The sequence below is a fragment of the Hirundo rustica genome, chromosome 7 (genome assembly GCF_015227805.2).
Source record: "Hirundo rustica isolate bHirRus1 chromosome 7, bHirRus1.pri.v3, whole genome shotgun sequence".
NCBI classification, from domain to species: Eukaryota; Metazoa; Chordata; class Aves; order Passeriformes; family Hirundinidae; genus Hirundo; species Hirundo rustica.
The window spans coordinates 27,660,254-27,685,747 of NC_053456.1; the positions used below are offsets into that span (position 1 = coordinate 27,660,254).

The 25,494-nt window shown below is 43.7% G+C and overlaps 1 long non-coding RNA gene across 2 annotated transcripts in view; it reads left to right on the forward strand.

Moving 5' to 3' along the window:
- The first annotated feature begins 9,614 nt into the window (after positions 1-9,614).
- LOC120755145 (uncharacterized) overlaps positions 9,615-25,494 on the forward strand; it is a 29,254-nt gene continuing 13,374 nt past the window's right edge. For both annotated transcript variants that reach the window (XR_009208039.1, XR_005701648.2), the window contains exon 1: positions 9,615-9,801. This is a non-coding gene — a long non-coding RNA (uncharacterized LOC120755145). The remainder of the gene's footprint in view (positions 9,802-25,494) is intronic.

The following is a 25,494-nucleotide window of genomic DNA, read 5'->3' on the forward strand; positions in this document are numbered from 1 at the left end:
TTGTCTCCATGTGTAGTGGATTTAGCTTCAGGTGGAAGAAAGTAAAAATCTTTGCAAAAAAAAAAAAAAAAAATCATCTGTATGAAAATTGGTTGCAATTTAATAATTCACAGAGTGATATTTAGAACAAGAAACCTCAGAATAAAACTTAACTAAATATTCACAGTTTGGGAATATCCATGTTTACTTGCTAATGTTTTTTGCAAAATAGGAGACCAAATATAGGAAATCTGTGCTATTATTCATTACAATTAAATGGGCTTTGGTTCTCAGAGACTCTTGCTAAAATCTGTACTCTGGTGAACAAGTCTGTACTAGATTATTTAGTCTGCTATTAATAAATATTTCATTGTGCTGATGGAAAATATTCCTTTTGCTTTGTGATACAAGCCTGGTGTTTTTTTGTTTTTTTTTTTTCATTCTGAAGGAAATTTGAGGCCCTTTTTTTTTTTTTTGTCCTCTTTTCTTTTCTTTTCTTTTCTTTTCTTTTCTTTTCTTTTCTTTTCTTTTCTTTTCTTTTCTTTTCTTTTCTTTTCTTTTCTTTTCTTTTCTTTTCTTTTTCTCTGTGATAGGACTTTAACGCACAGGCAGCTGCTGATCTGATTTAGCAGTTTGTGTTCAGGTTAGTTGGCTGGATGTAATTGAGATGATGTGATAGGCTGAGAAAGGCAAATGGAAGAAGTGATAGGGAGCCCAAATCGTCTTTGAGAAACTGTCCCCTCCTTTGGTGCTGCTGAATCCAGTCAAGGCTCCTGACATTAAACTAGGCTTTCAAATGGAGAGAGGCCTTTTCAGTCAATGGGCTTTTTAAGGCCAATGGAAAACAAGTAAGTTTTCCAAAAAACATTTTTCAATTGAAATATACTTTTGCCAGAGATGCCACGAGTAATCAGCTTCTGCCACCAGAATGGGACTCTATTGTGTATCAGAGAATTGAGATGAAGGAGGAAACCTGGCCAAAACATCTTTGAGTTTCACTATACAGCCCTGGAAAACCAAGGAAATTTCTAACAAAAGCATCTCCTACCCCCACCTATTTTTATCAAAACACGTATGAAAAGATAAAGAGGCAGGAGGGGAGACACAGGGATAGAAGAGTCAGGTGATGGGTGTCCTGACCAGGTCAGTTTCCTTGGCTATAGGACAAGAAGATCCTCTGTCCCACAGGACACTATCCCTTTTCCTCGATGATGATTTCAGTGGGCCGCAGCAATCATAAGGAGCCTGGGATTTGTTCTGTGCCACAAGCATAAATGTGAATCCTGAGGTATCTGTGCATGCCCTTTTCTAGTCTGATGGCCTCTCAGGAAGGCTCCTCTGAACCCCTTCCCTTGAGATCTTTAAATAACGGCTGTACACTGGCTAGCATTAATTAACATGATATTCAGAGTCACCCCTGGATGATAACCCCACACCCATCAAAACTGTCAAAAACTGTTCTGTCACCTCAATGAGAGCAAGAATTCTCTGGCTGTCCACAAAGTCATCGATTCTCATGTTGAGTTTGGGACTTTAAAAAAAGGTCAGTAGTAGTCAAAGGAGCAACTTCAAGGTAACAGTGCTGAGGGAGTGCAAGTTCTGCCCTTCCTGCACCTGCCTCGAGGTCTGGGTGTGAGTTGAATTCTGCAAGCCCCATTACTGGGCACTTGTACAGATCCAGCAGAAGATATGGAAGAGGAAAGCATGGATACAGGAAAACAAAATGCTTCCCCCTGCTTTTCACAGCAGAGCTGACCAAAGCAGCATTGCCTTTTGCTTCTTGGTCTGCTCTCTGCTTTGGGCTTTGTTGCTTCTTCAGTGTTAAAGTGTCCAGCACATGGTGCGTGTTCCTGGCAGTAGTCTGGGGTGTGAGGTGGCTATGGGCACTTCAGTTATTTCAGTACCAGGTTTTGTGGAAAAGGCAGCAAAGTTCACATATTCTCTTGCTTTTTAGGCAGTAGTCTAATGTTTCTTTCCTGACATCCAACTCTAATGGTTGTTTAGGAATCCAAAACATAAAGATTGACAGTTTCCTAATTCTTCCATTACTCCAGATGATTGATTCCATTTTCTAACTGAAGAAGTTGGCTTTTCGTGTTGAATGAACCATGTTCCAATGCCCTTTCATTATTTATGTTCATTAATGAACAATCCCCCTCCTGCCCTACCACCTCCCATTTGCCCATAATGTAGTGGCCATTATGTCCTTATACCAAAATCGCACACCCTTAACTGTTTTTAATAATCTGCGTGTGGTCTGTCTGGCTGTTCTGTCTGTCTGGCACAAGTTTCCAAGGCTATTAAAGAGGAAAAATAGCATTGGCTCCTGTCAATGAGACTGGGGAAGATTTTCAAGGTCAAATCCTGCAGCAAACTGCTTTCTTTCACAAATGTGAGAGACTTGTAGAAACCCCATTCACGTGATAAATATTTATGATTTGGGAGGAGGAATTCAAGAGTAAGCAAAATCTTCTGACATTGACTATCGTGGGAATTTGGGGGGGGGAGAAGGACGGGAACAAAATTAGGGGAAAACCTTCAGCAATTTTAATCATTTCAATTGCATTTTCTCAGCAATTTACTTTTCACTTGGGAAAAATCCTTCTCCATTGGAAATAGTGAATGGGAGGGGAACTTTTTTTCCTTTCCAGTCTAAGTTCTCTATATTAAGGCTGTAAATCCTGCAGTGGGGCTCTCTCAGTGCTAAATACTATTGTGGTAATGGATTTGTTGGCATCCCTTAAAGCTGAGGGACTACATGAATTTGCCAATGTATGGATCTGCTTTCCTTCATTCCAAGTTTCTCAGCTGACATTGCATGGAAGGCATATATGTTTTCTTGGGGTAAATTGAGATTTTGACCCAGGGGGAGAGTAAATCCTTATTCCTTTTTCTTTTCTTCATATGGAAGCCGAGGAGATGGAGACCACTCCCTTTAGACCGAGACATGTTTCTGCACCAACACCATTATATCTTGGTGAAGGGATCCAGTGCATTGAGTAAATATCCCTTACCCATTGTCAGAGAATTTAAAGTCTGAGTATCCTAGAGGAGACTGGCCAGATTTTCTCATTAGTAACTGGACTTCCTATATTTCTAGGAAAGTCTGGAATCACAATTCAGCATGATTTCTGTGCAATCTGATTTATCTGTGGGATTCTGAATTTTTTCCCCATCAAAATAATTTCAGCTTTTTTTGGTGGGTTCTTTTGTGACTTGGACTTTTCCTTAAGAAATGAAATTCAATTAAATTTTAAAATCTGACTCTTCAGAAGCTTTGAGTAGAAAACATTGTCCTCCTAACAGAGACATTCCTTTGGGCATGCTGAGGCATCCACTCAGCCATGTCGGACAGAAACAAGGAAATTTCTTATTCCCAAATAGTAGTATTTTCCTCCTACCAGTTTGATTTTCTGCTCTATTTGTGCATAATCTAAAGATACTAATGCATGGAATGAGATTCTTAGTTCAGCTACATCCTCTAAGATGCACCTTTTTATGTGGGTTTCAGCAATTACAATAGTATATTATATTATTATAGTGTACTAGCACAGGTATTTGTGATCCTCTGGCAAGTGAAACTTTGAGCTGATGAAGAAAACGAAAGAAAAAAAAAAAAAAGTAGTTTATACACAGAGGTAAATGCTTTCAAATAATTTTGTATGTAAAAGAAAAAAACAGCAGACCAAAACCATGCTCTTACTCCAAGAAAGTTAGCCAGAAATTCATATATTAAAGCCCAGAAATATCAGTTTTGGCACATCACGTAAAAGGAAAACATTTTTGCACAATTTGAGTAGTCCATCACCATAATCATCATGTTCCTGTGCTTAGTCCAGGGGAAACCAGGGGATAGAGCATGCAGCACATGATGTACGGCACCAGCAGGCTCCACAGATTCCCTTCCTCTGGTCATCTCAGACCTCATGCCAGCATCAACCATGTCCTTTCTTCCACCTCCCTCCTCAGACCTTGTTTATTTTATTATTATTATTTTATTCCTAATCTTGCTGCCTCCCTGGCCTCCTCATACATCCCTCATGCCAAGGGTTTTGGCCAGGGTCTCTGGCACCTGGAGAACCTACAAGCTCTTCTAGAGACCTGAGATCTGGGCCAAACACACAGGAAAATCTCCAGGAAAACAGAGCACTTGCTTTCAGCCTGACTCCTCTAGTTTTGTAATATTCCCATGTAAAACCAAAACTTTCCAGACAGCGCTCTCAAAATATGTAAAATCTTTCGTGCAGAGCATCCAGAGGGTTCATATGAGCATGGTGTGTAACACTTAGGAGCCCCTGAGTATCACTGCTGATGGCTCTCATCAAATACGAAAGACAGGTTAGTTGTGTCTACATCGCATAAAAAAACTCAAGTTGCTAAATATCAAAAAGAACAGTTATGTCTTCTACTTAATTTATTTAGTAATTGGCAAACAAACCAACTTTCTTTAATGGCTTAAATTCTGAGATTCTTAGAAAAAAAGAATTTGAAACGGGACCTGCAGTCTGTAATAGAGACAAAGTTACAGTCCTTGACACTGACTGTGAGAGCTTCATAAGCCTTTGTGTGTAGTCTGAATGGATCAGAGGGTGTTTTATCTGTCACAGATAATGTTTGGCAACTCTAAGCTAAATGTATTTCAAATTTGAGTGGAGAGATACATGCAGTGATAAGGTTAGTGATGTTATTTTAAATTAACATTTATTACAATCCACTATATACTTGATTGGTGCTTGCTCTGCAAACTTGCAAACTTGTAGATGGCAAAGATTTCACAAACCTTCCCATTTTCAATTTTGTATATTTAGGGTAAATCACAGATACAAAATCAATGTATTGCATTTGCCCTTGAAATTACTCTTTTTCTCATCCTCTTGTTTGTTTTCAGAATAAAATCAAATAACTTTAACAGAGGTAGGTTAGTATTCCTACAAACAGCAGCCATGCTGTGTCTGGCTGGATGTTTGCTCTGCTGGATGATGGTCAGGATGTGGGTGGAGCGGATCCCTGCTCCCACCAGGGGTCACAGGCTTCTCAGGGCCAGGGGTCAGCTGGCAGCAACCCCAGGAGCTGAGCACTTCAGGACTTTCCCTGTGGAAAAGCTTCTGGTTGTGCACAAGGTGCACAAGGCCCAAATGCCAAGCAGGGTAAAGGAACGAGAAAGGAACTGCATCACAGAGCATAGACCTGACTGCTTTATGTCATTGTATTGCTAGAGACCTGCCAGCAGCTTCCTTCTGTTCCCAGCACCTTCTCAGATTTGCTCCTGTTTCCTCAGGGCATGTCCTGCCGTTGGCAGGGGGGACAGTGGCGCATCCCATCTGTGTCTGGCAGAGCTCGCTTTGGAACCACGGAATATCGCACCGAGGGCTTCGGTTTGCAGTGCTTAGACACCAGAGCGTGCACCCAGGCAATTTAGCCTGAACTCACTGCTTATTTGGAGAGAGATAAAAAGCCACTTTCAGTCCCCCTTTCATAATAATTTTTCTGCAACTCTGTTTCTGTTCGATGTTCATCTGGAGATGAAGTCTGCAACCTGTGGCAAGCACTGCTCTCGGGTCAGAAATGCACAAAGATGGTTTGGCCCCGCCACAGCCCAGCTCCCCTGGTCTCCCCTGCCTGGTCCATGGCTAGGAAAGTTCTGCCTTTGGCTTTGTGTAGTTCACCATTCCCATTGTTTGGCTGTTTGTTTGCACCCAAGATGATTAACCTGACACTGCTGGTGGCTGCCTGACATCGAGCAGAACAAACACAGGAGTTTACAGCCCCTCCAGCCAGGTTCTCACTTTGCACAAGTTAAAAACTCCCACGTTGCAAATAATTTTTTCCCATTAACTTGTGTATGACGCTGAAATAAAAGTAACCATTTCCTCTGAAGGAGGCTGTGCTAATAATTAAGCTCTGTGCCAGGATGTTTAAGGAAGAGCAGATACTGAGCTGAATTCTAAACAAAAGTGTAACGGAAAGCGAATCTGTGTTTTCTGTCTAATTTTCTTAGATGTTAAGGCCTATTTATGATCTCCCTCATGCCTCAGAAACCTCTCTGAAATCAACACATATGTGCTGTCATGCAACCTGGTTATATTTAGCAGGGGATGAATTTTCATTTAGGACAACAGTTTGCTCAAAGCTGATATTGTTTCAGTTTCAGGGGGAGCTCTGGCTTTAGTTGTTTCTGATCTGCTGCCTCAAGAGCTGTGTGATCATCCAGATAATGTGTTCTGAAACTACTTCTATGCACCAGCACTGAGGGTTGCTGCTGCCCCATAGCCCCGGTACTGGGGTCCAGATCCTTGGCTGGGGCGTCCAGACTGACCCTCCCCAGCACCAGCTTGACTTTGCCAGTTTGCAGCAGCCTGCAAATGGTACCAGCAAGTTAAACAAAGTTGTTCTCTTTCTTACTTTGAAGTAACCAAAATTGGGGGTATAAGAGAGTTCAGACAGATACGGGAGTTTTCTTTCCTTAACCACAGAGGTCCCTGTTTTCTAGGGAACAAGTGAAGCTCCGTGTCCCCACCTCTAAAGTCTGCAAGCTAAAGTAACCTGAAATCTTGCCTTCTCTGCCTGTGCACGAGGAGAAGGTTCAAAAGGAGCTGAAGCAAGTGCTGATGAGCACAGGCACATGATTCTCTCTCCTCTAGCACTGCTGCAGAAGCCCTGGACCTGTCCTCTGAGCTGACAGCTTTTCCTTGATTCGAAATCCTCAGCAGCAGGAGTTAAAAGAGGGGACTAGTAAGAAAGTCAAAGTGTCTGACTTTCACCAGACCCAAGAAAGGAGCCTCACTCCACCCAAGAGTGCTGTCCTGCTATATGGACCTAGGAAGCCAGTCTGTTGTTTTTCTGATTTTTCATGGGACAGTATGGGTGGAGCTCACAGCTTTCACTTTCGTTGGGAGACAGTACTTAGTAAGCCGACTCTTAGATGGGAAACCCTAACAGCACTTCTGTTTAATGAACATTACTGTTTCAGCATTTGTGGATGTGTACACACGGCAGACAGCACGTGAATGGTTGGTAACAGCTGGAATTTAATTTAACAAATGATCATAGAAAATGTAGGGCTGACTAGTAAGGTGAATTATTGGCTTTTTCATCACTGAGATTATGAACCACATCCAATCCAGACCAGAGAATTAAAAAAAACCCTCTTTTTGATTAAATGCAAGGAGTCTTCCAGGAAATTTGAGTAGATGCTGGTCAGTTCTGTTTCACGGTTGCCAAGCAGAGGCTGTGGGAGGTCTAGGCTCTGTTGCCAGCTGCTGGTGGAACATTAGGGACCTGTGACAATGGGCTAACATAGTTTGGACCCTACCTTTAAGGATGCTGTCCCAGTACTCTGTATTAGAAACCAGAATATGAAACAGTCTTCTTGAGCAAATTCCCTAACACAACTTACATAGCAGCATCTCCAGGAAACTGTGGAGTTGGGGACAGGGGGAGTGTTGAGAGGTGTTGGGGGTTTGGGGTTTTTTTCCCAACCTAACGTATCAACAGACTCCTAAGCAAGGGGATTGGTTTTTGTAAGTTTGAGATTAAACAGAGATGGCAGTTTGGACATACTAAGGGATTTTTTTAAATAAGGACATTTTCATTGTTTGCCATCATTGCTTTCCCCCAAGAGAGGATGGTGTTACCATATGTGAGAACGACTTGGTCTGGAAATCTTGCGTCTGTTTTATCTGCTGGATCTTGCTGTGAACTAATGTGTTTGATTAAAGATTTTAAGCTGTATGCTTACTGTTGGATCTCTTCTGTTTGAAGTGTTAGGAGTCTGAAAACTTCATTGGCTGCTTTGAATCTTATTTACCTAAACCCCACAAGGAAGTTGTTTTTGTTGGCTATTTCTCAAGCACCAGCAATGTGGCTTGGTGATGTGTGAAATGCTAATATCAGGAAACTTTCCTTCTCAAGTAATTTACATTAGAGAATGAACAGATTCTGTGAGACAGGGTGAAACCCCCAGGCCCATGAAGTCAACAGGGGATGTTTTCCTCCTCCTTAACCTGGGGTGGGGTTTTTTTGTTTCATAATAAGGCGTTTTGGAGGAAGTGATCTTCCTAAACGCCAGGCTTGTGCAGAGCACTGTTTGTATTTTAATATCCCCGTGGTGGGAAGGGAGAGGAGCTTAGAGGCAAGAGAGAGCCTGGCTGGGTGCAGTCTGGGGGCTCAGTGGGCTGCATCCTCAGTAGCCCCTGCTCCACGATGCCCTTGGTGCTGCTGAGCACTGCTCTGCAGTGAGGCAGCGTTTGCACTCGCTGCCATGGTGTCTGCAGCTACTCACGGCACAGATGACAGGTTAGATCTGCTTCAAGTGTCCCAAAAGTCCCTGGACTTGTCATTTCTCCAAGTTTAAAGATATAGCCGAGGATTCTAAAAATGTCGCATCTTCCCACAAAAAAGTAATAAATTGGAAATGGTTAGTGTTTGTTAAGGGCACTCACCCTGACCATGCCTAAAAGCAAGGGAGTGTCCACTTAAGAGAGTACATATTCTTCCTATTTTAACCCACAGAAATCGCACTTATATATTCCCCTGACAGACACTGTCTCTATAAATAAGTCCCCGTCACCTCCCCCGGGTACAATAACACAGTATACTAGAGGTGTCAAACATACGGCCCATAGGCCAGATCAGCCCACATATGTACTCAGAACTGACAGAATCTAATCTTTCATCTGAAGAAAGAGAAGTCTCTAGACCTCAGAGGTTGTTTTTTTTAAAAAAAGGTACAAAAAAAAAGGGCTTTGGCAAGGAGTTGGAACTAAGGAGTTCAATAACATCTGCTTGAATCCACGGGCAGCCAGACAGAGGGAGAGAGGACAGGAATTCGTTGTTGACTTCATTGGGATGTCAGTGATTTTGAAGGCTTATCAAGCCTCACATTTTTTCTTTGTTTGAGAGACCACAGTTCAATATAACATCCTGAAGAAAGCATTAATGTTCATTTATGGCTAGTTAACCACTCGTTAGATCTCTTTTGCCTGCACAGTTATTGAAAAGAATTTTCCTCCGTAACACTTTTTCCTCCCTTTCCTTTTTATACTGCAGTGATTCTGTAGCCGCCATCATGGTCTGTTTGACGCTTCATTTTTCCTGGACTAAACCAGCCAAGATCCTTGTGATCCATGCCTCCCTGGCCATCCTAATTGTCTTTCTCTCTACCGGTTTCATTTTTCCTGAATGTGTGTGGTGATAAGAGTCTGCCTGGTGAAGTCTCCTGACCTCCAAAAGGGCTGTTACTGCTACCTTACTTCTGGGGGGATTATTTTGCTTTACCTGCCACAGCAGATGCTTTTTTCTCAAGGCCAGTTTGTGTTAGTTTACTTGCACTTGTCCTGTGATTGGCCAGTATTGCTGCTCCATACAGCTTGTGGTTGGGCACATATGCTGTTGAATCCCACCCACTTCTATCACTCCAGTCATCCAGCTCTTCCGGTTCTCCTGCTCCAGAAATATCTCTCCTATGTATTCCTTTTTGTGGGAAGACAGATAGAGATAATGCTAGAGTCAATCTTGCCCCCCATACATTGCAGCTGTGGTAATTATCAAAGAGTGGGAACAGCCTTGCCCTCACAGCTATGGGTGTGATAAAAGAGTGAATTAGCTGGGAGAGGAGTTACGTGGAGTTTGTTGGTTGTGCTGTGAGGAGGAAGGGACAGGAGGTTGTGGAAGGGATAGAAAGGGTAAGACATTGTACAAGGGACAGACGTGTTTAGGCTAGGGACAGGAAGGTGTGAGGTGGAACTGCAGAAGGAAGGTAGAAGAAGGACAAAAAGAGCCAGAGCTGTTTGGAGCTACTCATGGGACTGCAACATAGAAAAGGTATGAAAGACTTTTAGATAACAAGGTGCTAATCTTGGAGCTTTTGAAGAAGCATTCTTGAGTGCTGTGGCCATCTTGATGACAACACCTTTTCTCTACCTTTGTTGCGTTAATCCAACCACAAAAAACATAAAGAAAATATGAAACACTTGTTTTAAAAGGACATTTATGTGTTTTTAAGTCAAGCTTTTAAAGGCAGGGGATTTGACTAATTTAATTTTGTAGCAAACAAAACAATAGCAAAAATTGGAATTGCTTTCTTTTGCAAAATTATTTTGTGTTTTTTTCCCTTTTGACCTGGAAAATGCAGTGTGGATATTACTTTGAGAAAGTGCAGTGATTCCCCACATGTCTCAGCCAAGTTGAGTGAAATCCTTTCATCTGGAGTCCAAGACATCAGTGGGATGGGTACTGCCCCAAAACTTCATCTGGAGCTGTATCAGTACCAAGTAGCCAGAGTATTAAGTTCTGCTCCTTGCCCCGGTCAAGGGAGTGGTCACAGGAAATTTTGGCAGGTATAAGTTATCTAAAGAACACAGTTGACCTCTGGTGACTCAGGACTTTACCTATAAAATTGTAGAAGTGCAAATATGTCTCGTCCTACTTAAGATATTTGTGAGAATGTGGGGACTTATAATTATTTCTTGGTCAGGTCTCAAAACTAGTTAAAGCAATTCCTGCTGTCTTCCTTTCATGTACAAGATTGTCTTAGCTCTCCGTTCCTTATTCAGTAGTGAGGGAGTCACACCGTCCTCCATCAACTATCTTGAGGGGCTTTTACAGCGTTTAAGCACTACTTTTTATGTAAGCCCTACATTCCCAGGCATGGCCATTTAGGGCACATATAACTTTTTCAGCTCTTAACCAGGAAAATCCTATTGAGAGGAAACTGGAAACCATCACACCCACATGGAAAACACCACCATAAAATATTGACAGGAAAGAGAAGGTCGAGGCTCTTGCTGTTCATTCTCATTTAGGAGACAGAGACATTCAGCACTGACTCACTGAAAACTTTGCTAGGGGAAAAATCATCAAGATAGATCTATTTTCAACCACAATACCCAAGTTGTTTTTCATTTTTTTCAGTCAGGTTATTTCTGTAATGAGACTTTCGCACGAGGCGTAGAGTGCAAGCCAATATACCATATTCATCAGGCCTGGGAAAACCAAAATGATTATATTTTTGACCCTTGAAAGTTTCTGATATCTCCATTTGGTTTGGATTTTCTCAATCTCCAACATGATGCTGTAGCTGAGTAGAGCATATGGTCCTAATAGATATTCAGTCCAGATGTTAGTTGTCTAATATGTATCCTGAACGGCTGTGCCGAGCAGCATATAAGAAAAGCTGGTGGAGGCAGTTAAATAAGGAACATGCACATTCCAGTATTCTCACCAGTTTACGAAAGTTAAAAGTTCCAGATTGCAATACCTCCGGTTCTGTCACTTTGAATTTCTGGGAAATGTTAAGAGCATGAAGCTTGGTGTACACGCTAAGAGCAGGCAGGGAAGAGCCCCACCTGAAAGCCAAGCAGAAATGTGGGGCTGGGAGCTGTGGTGCCCCCTGTCTCGTGTGGGCAGTGAGCGTGGATTGCCCTCTGCTCTGTGCTGGGTGGGAGAAGTGCCCAGAGATGTTTGTGGTCTCCTGGTGCAATTGAAGGTTGGATAACAGCCTGCTGTCCAGAGAGCCTCAGAAAGGGGGCTAGTCTGAGAGAAAACTTCATGCTTAATGGGGGAGGGAAAAATCGTCTCCTGCACCTTTTGAACCCAGGGTCTCTGCTAATCTTGAGCAGCATCTATGAATGGTAGAGGTTTTAGCTCTGGCAGATGAGATTAAGCTGGTGATGGACAAAGAGCATTAATGCTGCTGCCAAGAGGAGGGCTGCTCCCAGAGTGGCAGCCTGAATCCCCCCCACCAGTGGGAAGAGCTTCAGTCAGAACTTGTCTACAGCTCGGCACAAGAAAATCCCACCACAAATTACAAAGCCAAGGAACCCTTCATGTTTTCCCTGCTGCTCGGAGAGCTATTTATATTTTAGTGTTCAACAGAGCAAGTAAGCTGAGAACAGACCTGCTTTTCTTCTCCCATACCATGTCCTCTTCTTACTGAGGTGACACTGGGACTTCTGGGGAGTCCCACGCTGCTGGTTCCTGGCATAAGAGGAACTTGTGCGCAAAGCTTGTGCACAGCTGAACGCAGCCAAACTGGTTCACAGCAATTCGAAGTAGTCTGAGACATCTGGTATGTCCTTCGTTCCCTTTTCTTTGGCTAGAGCTGCGGAAGGATAAATCTGTGTGATGCGTAACTATTCTTTAGCTCTCTCAGATTTTAATTCAAGAATAGGGACAAGACTAAGTCCATTGGGTTCCTTAAAAAAAAAAAGGATCAAAAACGCTCCTTCCCTCCTTATCCTTTCAGTTCATGAGGAAGATTCACTCCCAGTAACAGCCCCCCATAAACAGTGACCAGATGAGTGTGTGGACTTTACTGTCCGAGTTCTCTCACCTCAGGCCTCATTCTGATTTTCATGGAAGACCCCCTGTCAGCTGATTAAGCAAATTGGTTTATAGTTTTAACCTGTGAGTACGAGTTACTCAGCAAGGAAATTAGCAGCTTCAAATACATGCACAGGTATACACAGACCCTCTTATTACTCAAGGAAACCTGAAAGTAGTTTCAGAGCTACAAGTTTATTGACTGGGAAGTCAATAAAAAAGATTAACTTTTAAGATTAACAGTAAAACTTGATTGCTGCTTTCAGCAGCTAACCTAATAATTTCAGGAACAGAGAGTCTGTGAGCTGTAGATCACATACAAAAACTTGGTGAACATCTTTGAAAAGAAATGTTTTTTACACACGGATGGAAATCATTTAAGTCACATAAAGCAGCCTAGATATGCTCTACTATGTGTGGGTTTTGTCCTTGTCAAATAGAGAAAAGAAGACTTTGACCTTTTTAGGAACAAAAGGAGAGGGTTTTCTTTATGAGAAGTACTCTTTAGTGAATAAGTCTCTCACTGTGTTAATTCACAGGGCCTATGCTTATTAATGTTCAATTGTTGATTAAAAGCATTGTCTGTGATTAATGCCTGTCACTGATGTTTGCATGTGATGATGGTGTTTCATCAGAAAAGATAATACTGTTAATAAGTTGCAGCCCTGAGAAATAAGGAGAAGGGTAAGTGCCACACATAGGCCATCAATCACACACATGGTGTGGGGTGCTAAGCTGGACTCCTGAATATCATCCCTGAGCTTGCTCACAAAGGCTTTGCCTGATCTGCAGATAGGCAGGTTTCTGCTTTTGGATTAGCCCAGGGAGATGACAGAAGAGATGCAAGGGGGAACGGGAAAACAGAGCTGACAGGGTCCCAATAGCAGTCCTCTGGTGGTAGGGCTTCTGGGGTGAACCATGGTTACCTGAGCTGAAAAGCACATGAGCAGGTCTGCATTCCTTCTCAGTGGCCTTTAGGAGGATGTATTTGACTTTTCCCCTAGGTTTTCACAATTCTGCCTCGACACCTTTGAAATACTTTTTAAGAAATGTGATAATTTGAGGCAGTGCTGTCCCTGAGCATGCTTGTTTCAGCCTGTAGGGTGGCTGTGCACCTTTCCTGTATTGTATTACCAGCTTGACTGTGGGGCTCTAAATGCTGAAGGGAATTTGCACTTCTCAGCTCCCTCAGCCTCAAGCAAAATCATGGGTTTGAGGTGAAGTACTCCAAAAACCTCCCATAAGAATAATGCAAAAGACAGCTGGAATTCTCTCTGAGGTGGCTGCTGCTTCTGAGCAGGGAGGTCATCCTACCCCTGTACTCAGCCCTGGTGAGGCCACACCTTGAGTATTGTGTCCAGTTCTGGGCCCCTCAGTTTAGGAAGGACGTTGAGATGCTTGAGCACGTCCAGAGGAGGGCAGCGAGGCAGGTGAGGGGCTTGGAACACAAACCCTGTGAGGAACGACTGAGGGAGCTGGGGTTGTTTAGCCTGGAGGAGACTCAGAGGTGACCTTATCACTCTCTACAACTTCCTGAAGGGTGGCTGTGGTCATCTGGGGGTTGGTCTCTTTCTTCAGGCAACAACAGACAGAACAAGAGGAGACAGTCTCAAGCTGCGACAAGAGAGATATAGGCTGGATATTAGGAAAAAGTTTTTCACTGAAAGAGTGATAAAAGTACTGGAATGGCTTGCCCGGGGAGGTGGTGGAGTCACCATCCCTAGAAGTGTTTAAAAAAAACCTGGATGTGGCACTTGGTGTCATGGTCTAGTTGAGGTATCAGAGATGGGTTGGACTCGATGATCTTGAAGGTCTCTTCCAACCTAAAAAATTCTGTGATTCTGTGATTCTTGGCTGGATGAGATACAAAAAATATCTACCAACTGTCAGAGTTAAAGGCATGGAGTGCATACTCAGCAAAACAGAGTTGTCTCCAATAGGATTATCTTCATATATGGAGCTGTCTTCAACAAGTCAACAAGTTATTGCAGGAAAGATGTTTAAAATGAAAAAGAAAAGAAATTGTAACGGGGTAAAATTATACCAGTTGCTGTAGCATAATAGTTTTATGTGTATGTATTATATTTTACTATTAGGTCAGTGTTGTACCTGAAAAAAATCCTGACTTCAACAGAGCAAAGTAATTTCAGTGACCTGGCTCTAGCTTCCAAGTTTAAATTTGTGTCAGGACTAATCCCTGGCTTTTCAGAGAGGGTCAAAGTTGCTCCCTTTTAAGGCTAAACACAAGTACTCGTCCTATGTGGAGTATAAAACTGACCAGAAACATGTAAAAGTCATGGAATCTTCCTAAAAGAGGTTTGAACTCCACATTTCTGGGAAGAAGCAGATTCCTGCTCTTAACTCTGGAATTTATTTTTACATCTCTTCAAAAGTTTTGCAAACAAATAATTTTGCAAGAGGATCCATCCCCTGTAACGACTGAAAGCCCAAGGAGAAACCAAAGGGATGAGAGAACAGGAGATAAGTTTGATGAGAGAGAGAGCATTTCTTGTATTTTATGAAGCTCAGCTCTACTGTGAATTTTTAGTGGCCTTGCACAGGGAGTGGTTGAAAGGGCTGAAAGCAGAATAAGCAGTACTAGTGGAACAGGACCTGTGTCCCTTTGAAGGACTTCTCATCCACCTGCACAGATGCTCTGTGGAATTCCATTTACACTGCTAGTAATCAGTCCTCTCTGAAGGCAGTTTAATATTCAGTATACCTGAAAATAGACCTTGAAAGGTCCAGTGCAAGGTAGGTCATTCTCAACACAAACAGAGCCCTCCTTTTCTTGGAAACCTGCATCAAAAGAAGCAGGGCACAGTCAGCCTCATACCAATAGAAGTCTTTCCCTGTTTAGAAATTCTCAGTGTGCTGCACCTCGCCTTGCATCCACCCTTTCAGCGTCTCTGCTTTCTTTGATTTGACCCACCTCATTTTTGGTGTTCCAGATTCAGTCAGGTCTCAGTTTTATTGACAAGAAGGTGCTCCTTGGAGGCTTCATCTGCAGCTCAGTTCAGTCAGTAAAAGGGCCCTTGTTGACTCCAGCAGATGCTGGATGAGATCTTGTGCGTCTTTTGCTCCATTATCTTTGGCGTCTACTACATAGGGTGCACAGCTTGCAAGCATTCCAGAGCTTCTGAATTTTCCCAGCATCTGCATTCCAGATAACCAAGTGCGTACTTCTTTAAAAAAATAAAATAAAAGTGGTGCCTATAAACCATCCTGGAAGTTTACATTACATCAAAGTTCAGGCGAACACATAATCGTTTCTTTCTGCTTCCAATCTTTCATACACAGTTCTAGATTATCATTTTTGTCTTAGGAAAACCTTTAAATATGATCTGAGGTGTCATAAAACAACCTAGCTGACTGGGACAGGGATAGTGTGTTCTTTCTGAAAAAAATCATTGTGTCTATTTAGATATTAGGCTTTAGCTTGTTAGTCAAAAATATGTCACACACAGCATTTCTTGTGTGTGTGGGAAAATACAAGACAGATTTTGAAGTTTAAAAAAGTCTGGCAAATTACAAATTAGGATAATAATTCATGGGAGTAATAAAATATCAGACTTTTATTGCACTATTGAGAAGGGCATTAAAAAGCATCTGGGAACTTGAGGTTTGGAAAGATGGGCTTTGAAAGGCTTGGTGGGTTAAATATTAATGTAGAAAATATGGCATCTGTAAATGCCTGGAAATATGCTAATAGGGCTTGATTCAGTGAAGGATTAAGCATTCCTTTGGGGTGCTGAGTGCCTCCAGGAGCTCCTGCTGACAAAGGGAGCTGAAGCACCCCAATGTCTCCTAAAAGCCTGTGGTGCCTGAGAGAGCTGTGCTTATATGGATCATGCCGAGGGCTTTTGGTGTCAGCTAGGCCAGCCAAGGCCAAGTGAGAGTCACACACGCAGTGGAGATGTCCAGCAGAGCATTTTCCCAGGCCAGCCTGGGCCCCAGGGTGCCAGGAGCAAGCAGCAGAGCCACCCCACACAGCACTGACTGGCATGGAGCTGTGGGACATGGGAAGCTGGAAGTGAGGGAGGGAACAAAGGCTGTGCGTCTCCCAGTTCCTGTAGTCTGGTACCCTCTGGCTGCCATGCTGAAGGCACTTCCCTGCCAGTTATCATACTGGCCAGAAATGTTGCTGTGCCCCAGTGTGGTGGGAATGGGAGACCCTAGTCTTCTTCTGGGGTCAGCAGGGCTGGAGCAAGAGATCCTCACATTTTTCCCATTTCTTCTAAGACTGGGTAGCAGCTGCAGTTATCCTTCCATAAAGTAGTCTTCTCTTTTCACCTTAATTTTAGTTTTATTTTTCAGTCTGTTGTTTGTTTAGATGCCATGGTCTCGGGGGAACTGAAGTCCTCACTCATCAGCCTTTTATTGTTTGTGCTGAGGAAACCAGCCCTTGTTAGCAGTGCAAACCTCCAGAGGCGTGTGCTTTTCGTGCTGTTTTTCAACACAGAGAGCCAGTCTGTGTGACTTGCTGTCCTTTTGAAGACTCTGTCAGTGTGAGGGAGACTGGTGAACTGGCACAAGCCACTTTTCTGCTTCAGACACTGTTTCCTACTCGCAGTGGGCTGCCACAGCTGTCCACATTGTTGCAGCAGTGGCAGGTAACTCACTCATTTTTTACAAAATAAAAAATATCTATTTGCATCACTATCTTTCATACTCTTCTCTCACGCTCTCTCTCCCCACACCTACATGGTCCTTCAGTTGTCGGAGGAGTTACTGTGCCCTGCTCTCCCCATGGTCTACGTGCAGGAGCAGAGCTGTGGTGGGTGCTCAGGCCCCACTAGGGAGCTGGGAGAGCAGTGCTGTCCCTCTCTCAGCCCTCCAGGGGTGCCAGCACTGATGGTGCAAGGTGCTGGGAGAGCCTTGGTGGTGCCGTGGGCCTTTGCTAGCACTTGTCACGGAGCAGAGCTGGGAGGGCTCTGTGCATTGCCTTTCCTGAGACAGAACAAATACGTCTCATCTTTCTGGCATTGATTTTTGACAAAGGATTCAAGAAACTGCAGCTGTGCTGGCTTTCTTGTACCCTCCCCCACTTTATTACAATGCGTGTTGTTCTGAAGTACTCAATTCAGCTATAAACAATCTACTCTATCAACAACATGCTTTTGCACTTTTTGAAATGGTGCTTTGAGGCAGATAAATGAAAGTAAGTATGGCAGCTTGCCAGTAAAAATCCTGCAAACTGTATCATCACAGGGGCACTGACTAAGACAGCACATTATTTTATTTACTGTGGAAACTGAAAATCCATTTCTGCCCATACAATAGCTGTTTATTTCATCTTTGCTTCATGTTTGTTCTAATCTTTCATGACATTTCTAGATAGTAATGGTTCACAAGCTGTTCAGATCGGTGCTTGCAGGGCTCCATCAGCCAACACTTTCCTCTGGTTTAAGAAGTCCAGCACCCTCTTTGCTGGTGTGTGCCCACTGGCCAACAGCAAAGGAACCTGCCCAAGCCCTGGCAAAGTACTGGGGTGGTCCTGCAACTCCCTGAATCCATCCCCGGGACCAAACTAGCAGACTCGCCTCTGCCTGCCAAGGTGTACAGGGAAGCTTGTACTGCAAATGCATTATAGTGGGCTGACCTGTAGTGGACCAAGGAGTTCCTCAGGATTTGGGTTTTCTTTTCTGAACATTCAGTCTGTCAGATGTTTATGTCGCCAGCCATCTAAATGACATCGCCCTTCCCATACTGAACAAAGTGACTCTGAGATTCAGAAAGATGAGGTGACAGGGTGGCCAATGCATTCCTGCTAAGACCTGCTGGATTCAGATTATCTTTGGTGATTTCTTAATCTGGGCAATGTGTCCTCTGACAGTGTGATGGTGTGTTCCCCAGCTCCCGCTCCAGTAGAACAGCTCCTCCAGCACCACTCATCACAATGGCTTGGAGACAGGAGAAAACCAGGCTGGGGAAGAATGTTGAAACCATTTCAAAAACCTCTGGAGAGAAAATGAGTAATATTTTGTTTTCCTGAATGGTTTCACTGAAATTTAGGGAAAATAATTGCAGTTGAAAGATCTCAGTTTTTGTTGTTCTGTTCTTTCTCTTCTATTTGTTTTCACATGCTTCCTATTGAATGTACTTCCTCCTTTTCATCTCCACCCTCTCCTTTGTTACCCTTTATCCCATACCACACCACAGAAAGGTGCAGAGACAGCAGAAGGGAAAGAATAAATATAATTAAAAAAAGATAAAAAACATTTAATATTTCCTTTTCCAGGTCCAGAGAAAACAGGTTTTATTAACTTTCAGATTTTAATGATGGCATTCTGTGATCAAAAATCAGCTGAAAAATATTCTAAGGAACTATGATTTCACTTAGATTTGGTTACCTAGGTACTTCTGGGGAATTCCATTTTATCCTTTTACATAGCCAAAGGGTCTACTAAAATCATTTTGCTCTGGCAGTTTCTCCCCAGAGATATCCATTATAGTCCATCATGCTGAATGATAGAAAACTCTTGAAGAGCCTTTTTCTGTTGTGTGGTTGGCCATATTTCATAAGCTTATCTGGAGCACAGTCTCTTTCTATGTCCTCTTCTTTTCTTTGAGGGTGTTTGTTAAGGTGTAATGGAGTTTCACACGTGATTTTTTCTTTTCTTGCTGATTCTGTATATTCTACAGTCCTGGTTACTTAAGAAAAAGCACTTGTACAGAGAGAAATGCACTAGAGGTCAAATAGTAGCCAAAGCATCTCTGTATCCTGAAGCAGGGGAAACACAGAACTTTGTGATAGCTAGAAATTCTATCAAGTAAACAAAATAAACCTCTTTTAAAGCTACTGTCTGTGGCCCAGAGACAGAACCCCTTTCACACTCACCAGAGAGCTGAGAATCACAAGCAGAGAGGTTGGTAACAGTCCTGTTGCGCCCCTGGGGCAGTGCTAATGAACATTTGGCAGAGGGAAGGCAAAAAACCTGTGTATGGCATGAGAGAGGTTGCTGGGCTGGAAGCAGGCAGCCTCTGGCAGAGGAGGGATGGCTGAGGATGAATTAATAAAAATTACACTGTTTGGAGAGAGGTGTCCTTTTAAAACGGAGGATTTGGCCCTGCTTTTACATGTTTCTTCTAAGTTCCAAGCAGAAAAGGCTAACACACTTTTCTGTTTGAGAATAACCTGCAAGCCTAACATGCAGGATTGATGAGCATTTTCAAATGGTTCCAGGTAGACAGGTAGGTGTTGTTCTTCATTCTGCCAAATTCAGAATATACCCGAGTGCCTGCATTTCTGTCTGGTTTATCTTACCTTGAATCAATTCCAAATAAACTAGAGCTGACAATTACACACATGCACTGTACACTTGAGACCCACAGGTGTACTTGCAAATCAGCCTAGAGGACTGAAATACGTGTCTTTGATTAATTTTAGTAGTAAAATGTTCAAATCCCTCACTCAGCCTTGCAGTGCTCACCTGTAAGTATCAGCCATACTCCATATTGTTGGCTCTTCATATTTTTACCTGCAGATAAACACAGTCTTAGCCCTTGGAACTCTGTACTGCTTAAACCCCAGGGCAGACAGGATTGTCTTTCTAAGATTTGCCCTAATAGCCCACGGCCTAGTCACTACATGAGTTTATTTCTCAAATGGCCAGTAATGTTTGACCACTGCAGAGCTGGGGTAAAGCTATTGTGTGCGCACAACTGTTGTGACAGCAAATAGAAAATAATGACATAAAAGTCTCTTGGTGAGTACAGCTTGTTTCGCTCCAAGGCACTTAGTGCTGTGGTCTAGTTGTCATGGTGGTGTTTAGTCAAAGATTGGACTTGATGATCTTGGAGGTCTTTTCCAACCTTAATGATTCTATGCCAGGCAAAGAGCAGCTTGTAAAAAAGGCATCATCTTTGGAGCAGTTCCTGTCTAGACGAGGTTCATGTTGCTCTGGCATGGGAATGATTGTTTGCCACCTGTGTGATGCACAAATGTGTTCAGAGCTGGAAGGAAGCAGACAGGAGGGGCTAGGAAAAAAGCTTTAAGGAAATCCCACCAAAAATGCCCCAGGCCAGGGATGGCTTTTCTTGTTTTCTTACTGAAAAGCAAATGTTTTAGAAGATGTCTCTTCTGGCCTCATATATCAAACATGACCACATTTTATCCTCTCAAGTACTGACAGGATTTCTAGCTCTTTACAGAGGCTCAGAGAACTTCCACAGCAATGTGATCCCTAAAGAGACAAAAAAGAAAATAGTAAAAAAGCTGTGGACACTGTAAGATGTCAGTGTGAGCAACAAATCAATGTCACCTCTGCCCTTGCAGAGTATTCCATGTCCCTGTGGATGAGAGCTGGTGAATGGCTACTGCCCTCTTCCTGCATTCAAATATGCAACAAACCACTGTTAGATACTCCCATAATGTCTGAGTCTTTTGTTTGCTTTCCATTTTCCTGTTGCTGGTTTCTTGCCTGGAATGTCCCATGGCTTATTAAACAGAATTAGCTCTGCCAAACTACATACCCTCTGTCTCTCAGTTCCTGCACACCGTGACAAGTGTCATTGCATAGCATTTTGTGGTGTGGCTGTCCCCATGCAGGTGGAGGAACCTTCTCAGAGCTCCCTTCAACCCACTCAGGAGGCCCTCAGGAGGGATTCAAGCCCACACTGGTGCCAGTTCTACCCTGAAACCTGCCAGTGCTGATTAATGAGGGCAGTGAGGCCTGGGTGTGGGCAGGGAGGAGAGGCAGAGCAGTCCTTCGCCCTGTGTGCTCCATGGAAACCTCCCTCTGCTCAACCAGCCCAGGGGAAGTCCAGAGGGCACCCCTGCCCTGCCCTGAGCTCCCAGCTCTTCCCTTCAGCACAGCCACCTGCACATACCCTGGGGGAAGTGCTCATGCTCCTGAGCAGTCCCTGTTAGCCAGGAGGTGCCTGCTTGCTCCACCTGCTTGTAAGGTGAGACCTTGTAAAACGAGTATTTGGCCTTACAGGTCTGTTCAAGGCTTGGGACCACAGCTGCCAGTTTACCACAAGCTCTTAGGAGAGCTGGGGTGACTGAAGGGGTGTGCTCTGAGTGTCCTTGAACCCAAAAGAGATCATCTGATATCCCTTCAAGGGAATAATGGTTCTAGCTAATAGAGATCAGGGACGCAGGAAGGAGTTTTCTTGGGAAAGCAAAGTCAATTTAACCCAGCTAGCCTCTATTCCACAGAAGAATGATTGCTCCAGCATCCTGCAGTGGGAATTTGCTTCTTAAAAAAAAAAATGTTGGATTTTCCATGCAACAGATACCAAATGTAACTGCTGGGGGAGAAAGCAGGTGGAGAGATTAGACATGCCTGGTGCTGACAGATAGCATGTTTGTGCCGAATGCATTGGAGAAATTGTTCAGAAACAATTCAGCCATGTGAAAATGTGTCCCTTGTAATGTTGGCAAGGTCGGAAAAACCTAAGGAGGTCCGCTGAGTAAGTGCTGGTCCTGCAAGGAAAAACCATCTAGAGGCAGTTGTGTGTTGCTGAGGCAGTTTTCCATCAGGGCCCCGTAGGGGCAGAGAGAGGAGCTCCTCCTGCTTTTCTCTGCTCTTTCTGCTCACAATGAAAAGTCCTGTATCAAGGTCCAAACGTGTTCAAGCCCACTGTTGGCTCTTTAATCACTTTCAGTTGAATCTAAAATCCCATACTGATCCAGAGAGGCTCATGTAGTGGGAGGGACTCCTATGGGTCCTCTTTCCATGCTGTCTTCTTTTCCTTTTGCTCTCTTCTGAAACTAATGAGGTTTAATAACTTGTTTCCTTCTTTCACATCCAGGCCAGCTTGGGGAAGAGAGGGGACAGGGCTCTTCCTACCTGTGAATGTCCCTGCCTGGAAAGTCCATCTGCAAACACATTAGAGGTCTGTGAGCCTTTTGGGGCAATCCTGGGGTGTACCAGGTGCAGAGGAAACAGCAGATGCTTTTACAGAAAAATGGCACAGGCAGGAATATATCTCCTCTGGAGTCCTCTCTTTCACTTCCCTAGAGATCTAATGTAAAAGACCAGCCCTATATCTGCTTGGAGAATTCGACTGAAGGGAAGTAGTCGCCAGATGCTCTTTCCAAGAAACTAAGAAATGCCATCTCTGTCATGCTCTGGCTGTGCCTTAGGTCTGTAATCAGGGAGGAATGGAAGAGGCAAGTAACTTTGGGTTGATGCAGACAATTTTCACAGTGCCAGCTCGGCACTCCGTTGCTCTCTTGGTATCATCCAAGGAGATGTTTGTGTGGAAGGCAGCTCTGGAGATTGTCTGGGGCTATGTGAAAGAGGGGGGAAAAAAAAAGATGAACTAGCAAAAAGTTAATTAAAACTCTTCTGATTATGAGGTGGAATTTAATACTTTAAAAAATGCAGTGTGACACATTGCAGCACTGCAGCTGAATTAATCATGAATGAGGATAGTAATTTTTAATTTTTGTGTGCATGAGAAAAACACTCAACAGATTTGACAATTAGAGCAGGGTAACAGCATTGCATGGCACAATGTGAAGTAGTTTTTCCCAGTGGTTTTTGAGAGGGAGCTAAACAGATGTGCTCAAATATTTACAAGTGCACAATATTCACATGCTTTTCAAATGCTGACCCTGCTGATTCGCAGAAGTCTGCTTCAATCTGGAGACCAGCTACTGTGGTGACACCGGCTATTTATCATAGGTAACACAGCAGCACTGCCGCCAGCTCCCCGTGTTCTCGTGTGCACAGTTATCTCCTACTCCTCTGACACTGACACACCACCTCAGCAACTCACCTGCATCACCAGTTGGTCCCAACACGGTCCTGGCAGCACACTGGGCCCTGCTGGCTCAGCCCCAGTTTGTGGGGTAGGAGTGGTTCCTGTGCCCCAGGACACCAAAGAGAAACAGGTTTGATTTCAGCCCCAGCCATAAAAGTCGGGCTAGTTCAGTGGAAGTGTCACAAGGGCAAAGCGCTCCTGTAAGAGTCTAATATTACATGTTTACTCTGTGTAATTCAACATGGTTAGCCATCAATTACCTGCATCAAAGTGACCACCCAGATGCCCAGTGTATTTGGCCTCATCTGTCACTTAGCTGTCCCCTGTCATGTTTCAGTTAAGAGCTGAGAATGCCAGTTAATATTGTCCATATCACCAGCAGTGCAGGGTGTTTCATTGCCTTTTTTCTTCAAAAGGAGCCCAAAGAAAAGTCAGGTTTGTTCAGCACAAGCTGTAGTTGGGGAGGATTCAGGTAAGCCAGATGGCAGTGTCAGTGATGAATGGCACAGATACTGTAGGGCTATGCCTGGACCTCCTAACTGGGAAAGCTGGGCTGCACTGTAACTCACTGAAATCGTGACTATTGCAGCAGTTGCTTTACACTGTTCAATTGGCTGTGTAATTACTTTCACAAATTAAACAAAAACAATGGTGAAAATATGTAAAATGTCACCTGGACTGAATTGTGGTTCAGATCCCCAGTGAAAATTACTTTGGCAGCTTCCCCTCACATTCTAATTTGCTCAGTTTTAGCCTGAATACCTCTCTGCTCTCAAGCCCAGGTTGGTGTTGCAGGTCAGGCTTCAGGTGTGGCGTGGGTGCTGCTGAGTGAGAAGCCCTGTTTATCTGGCTCGAACCGGTGCCCCATTTTTTTCAAGCCATCCTACTCGTTCCATGCTTTGTGTACTTTTTGGTTTGTTGTGCCTGCTGTCCTGGGTTTCTTTACTTTGAAAGGAAAACATGCAGTGATGCACTTCTCTCTTCAGCTCACATTTTTCCTTTAGCATTTAGCCCCACAAATGTGAACCGCTCACTTGGTGAAGACAGACAAGGGAATGAGGGGGGGATAGATCATCCACTTGCAGTTTTGCAAGTCAGCAGGTGCCATCCATGCTGACTTCTCTTCAATAAGCTTAGTGTCACAGCAGGAAGTCAGACAAGCTGAGCAACCTGCCCAGCTCTTTCCCTCCGTGGTCCCCCTTGCTCCTGAGACAGCAGTTAGCAGGGATAAGCCAGCTAGGGCCCTCCTCATTCCAGGGCATCTCAGGCAATCTGGCACACTCACCTTTCTTTCACTGCACTCTTGGTGAGGCTGCAGTTTGCTCTGATTTCCTTCTCTCCTTCTCCCTGTCTGAATGGGTTACTGACGTGGCAGCCTGTGTTTACGAACTTTGTGCAGCTGCTGCACCTGAAGAAATGCACCAAGACACACTGCTGTGGACCTGCAGACAGTAACTGCAACTGCTGTGATGGATCTCATGGCTTTTCAGGAACAGAGGTTGATTCACCCACTGTTGAGTGGGGAGACTAGTAAACTCTGTACTCTTGAGACCCTGTGGAAAATATTATTCTCACATTACCTTCACCAGTGGGTGTAAAGAGCTCTACCCAGTGTTAGCCACTGCCTGGTCCTAGAGCCACTGAATGGCTTGGTTTTCTCCTCTTCTAGCAATTTAGGTAGGAGAGCTTTTATAAAGTACCAAATGAAACATGGCTCTGTTTCAGCCACCCTCTTGAAAGCCAATATGCCTTAAATTCCAGTTACTGTGTATCCTGAAAAGAATGGGCAGTTGTGAGTTAGCTGTCTTGGTTTTGGTTGACAGTGCTTCATGTAGAAAATGAGATCTCTGCATTCATCCTGAGGAGCAGACTAACCCGGATACCGACAGTACAAAATCCACTCTTGGTGAAATGGGGAAGTTTTGGTCCCAGTGAGAATCTGGATTGCCACAGCTGGATTCACCATCAGGCAGTCACAGAGAAACAGTGTGTTCTCAGACAGGCTGGAGGAGCCCAGGCTTCTCATCACATAGATGTATAGTGCCTTTTAATACTTTTTAATAGTTTACAAAATTATGATAAGCTCTGCAAGGCCATTTAGAATGGATAATCTTCAAGTGGTTATTAAGGACTAAAATGGGTCTGCCTTGTATGCCTTAATGGGCCCCTCACAGACTGTTCAACATTATCAAAAGGTGATTTTAAGAGTTTGTAATAAATATGTTCCTTTGGGGAAGATTAGGAAACAGGGTGGGATTTGCCATCCTTCTGCTACCTCCAAATTGCTGTGCTTTAACTGAATTAATTACAGTGGGTCTGCCTTGAACTCCAGAGCGCCAGTTCACTTCTGTTCTATTGCTCAGTAAAGAGGTTTGTCTTTAGAGGGAAATGTTTGCCCCAGGAGCCAGGGCTATTTAGTATTTGATTATCAGCCTAGGAGAAATTAGTCAAATAAGGCTCCAGCTCTGTGTGCACTTG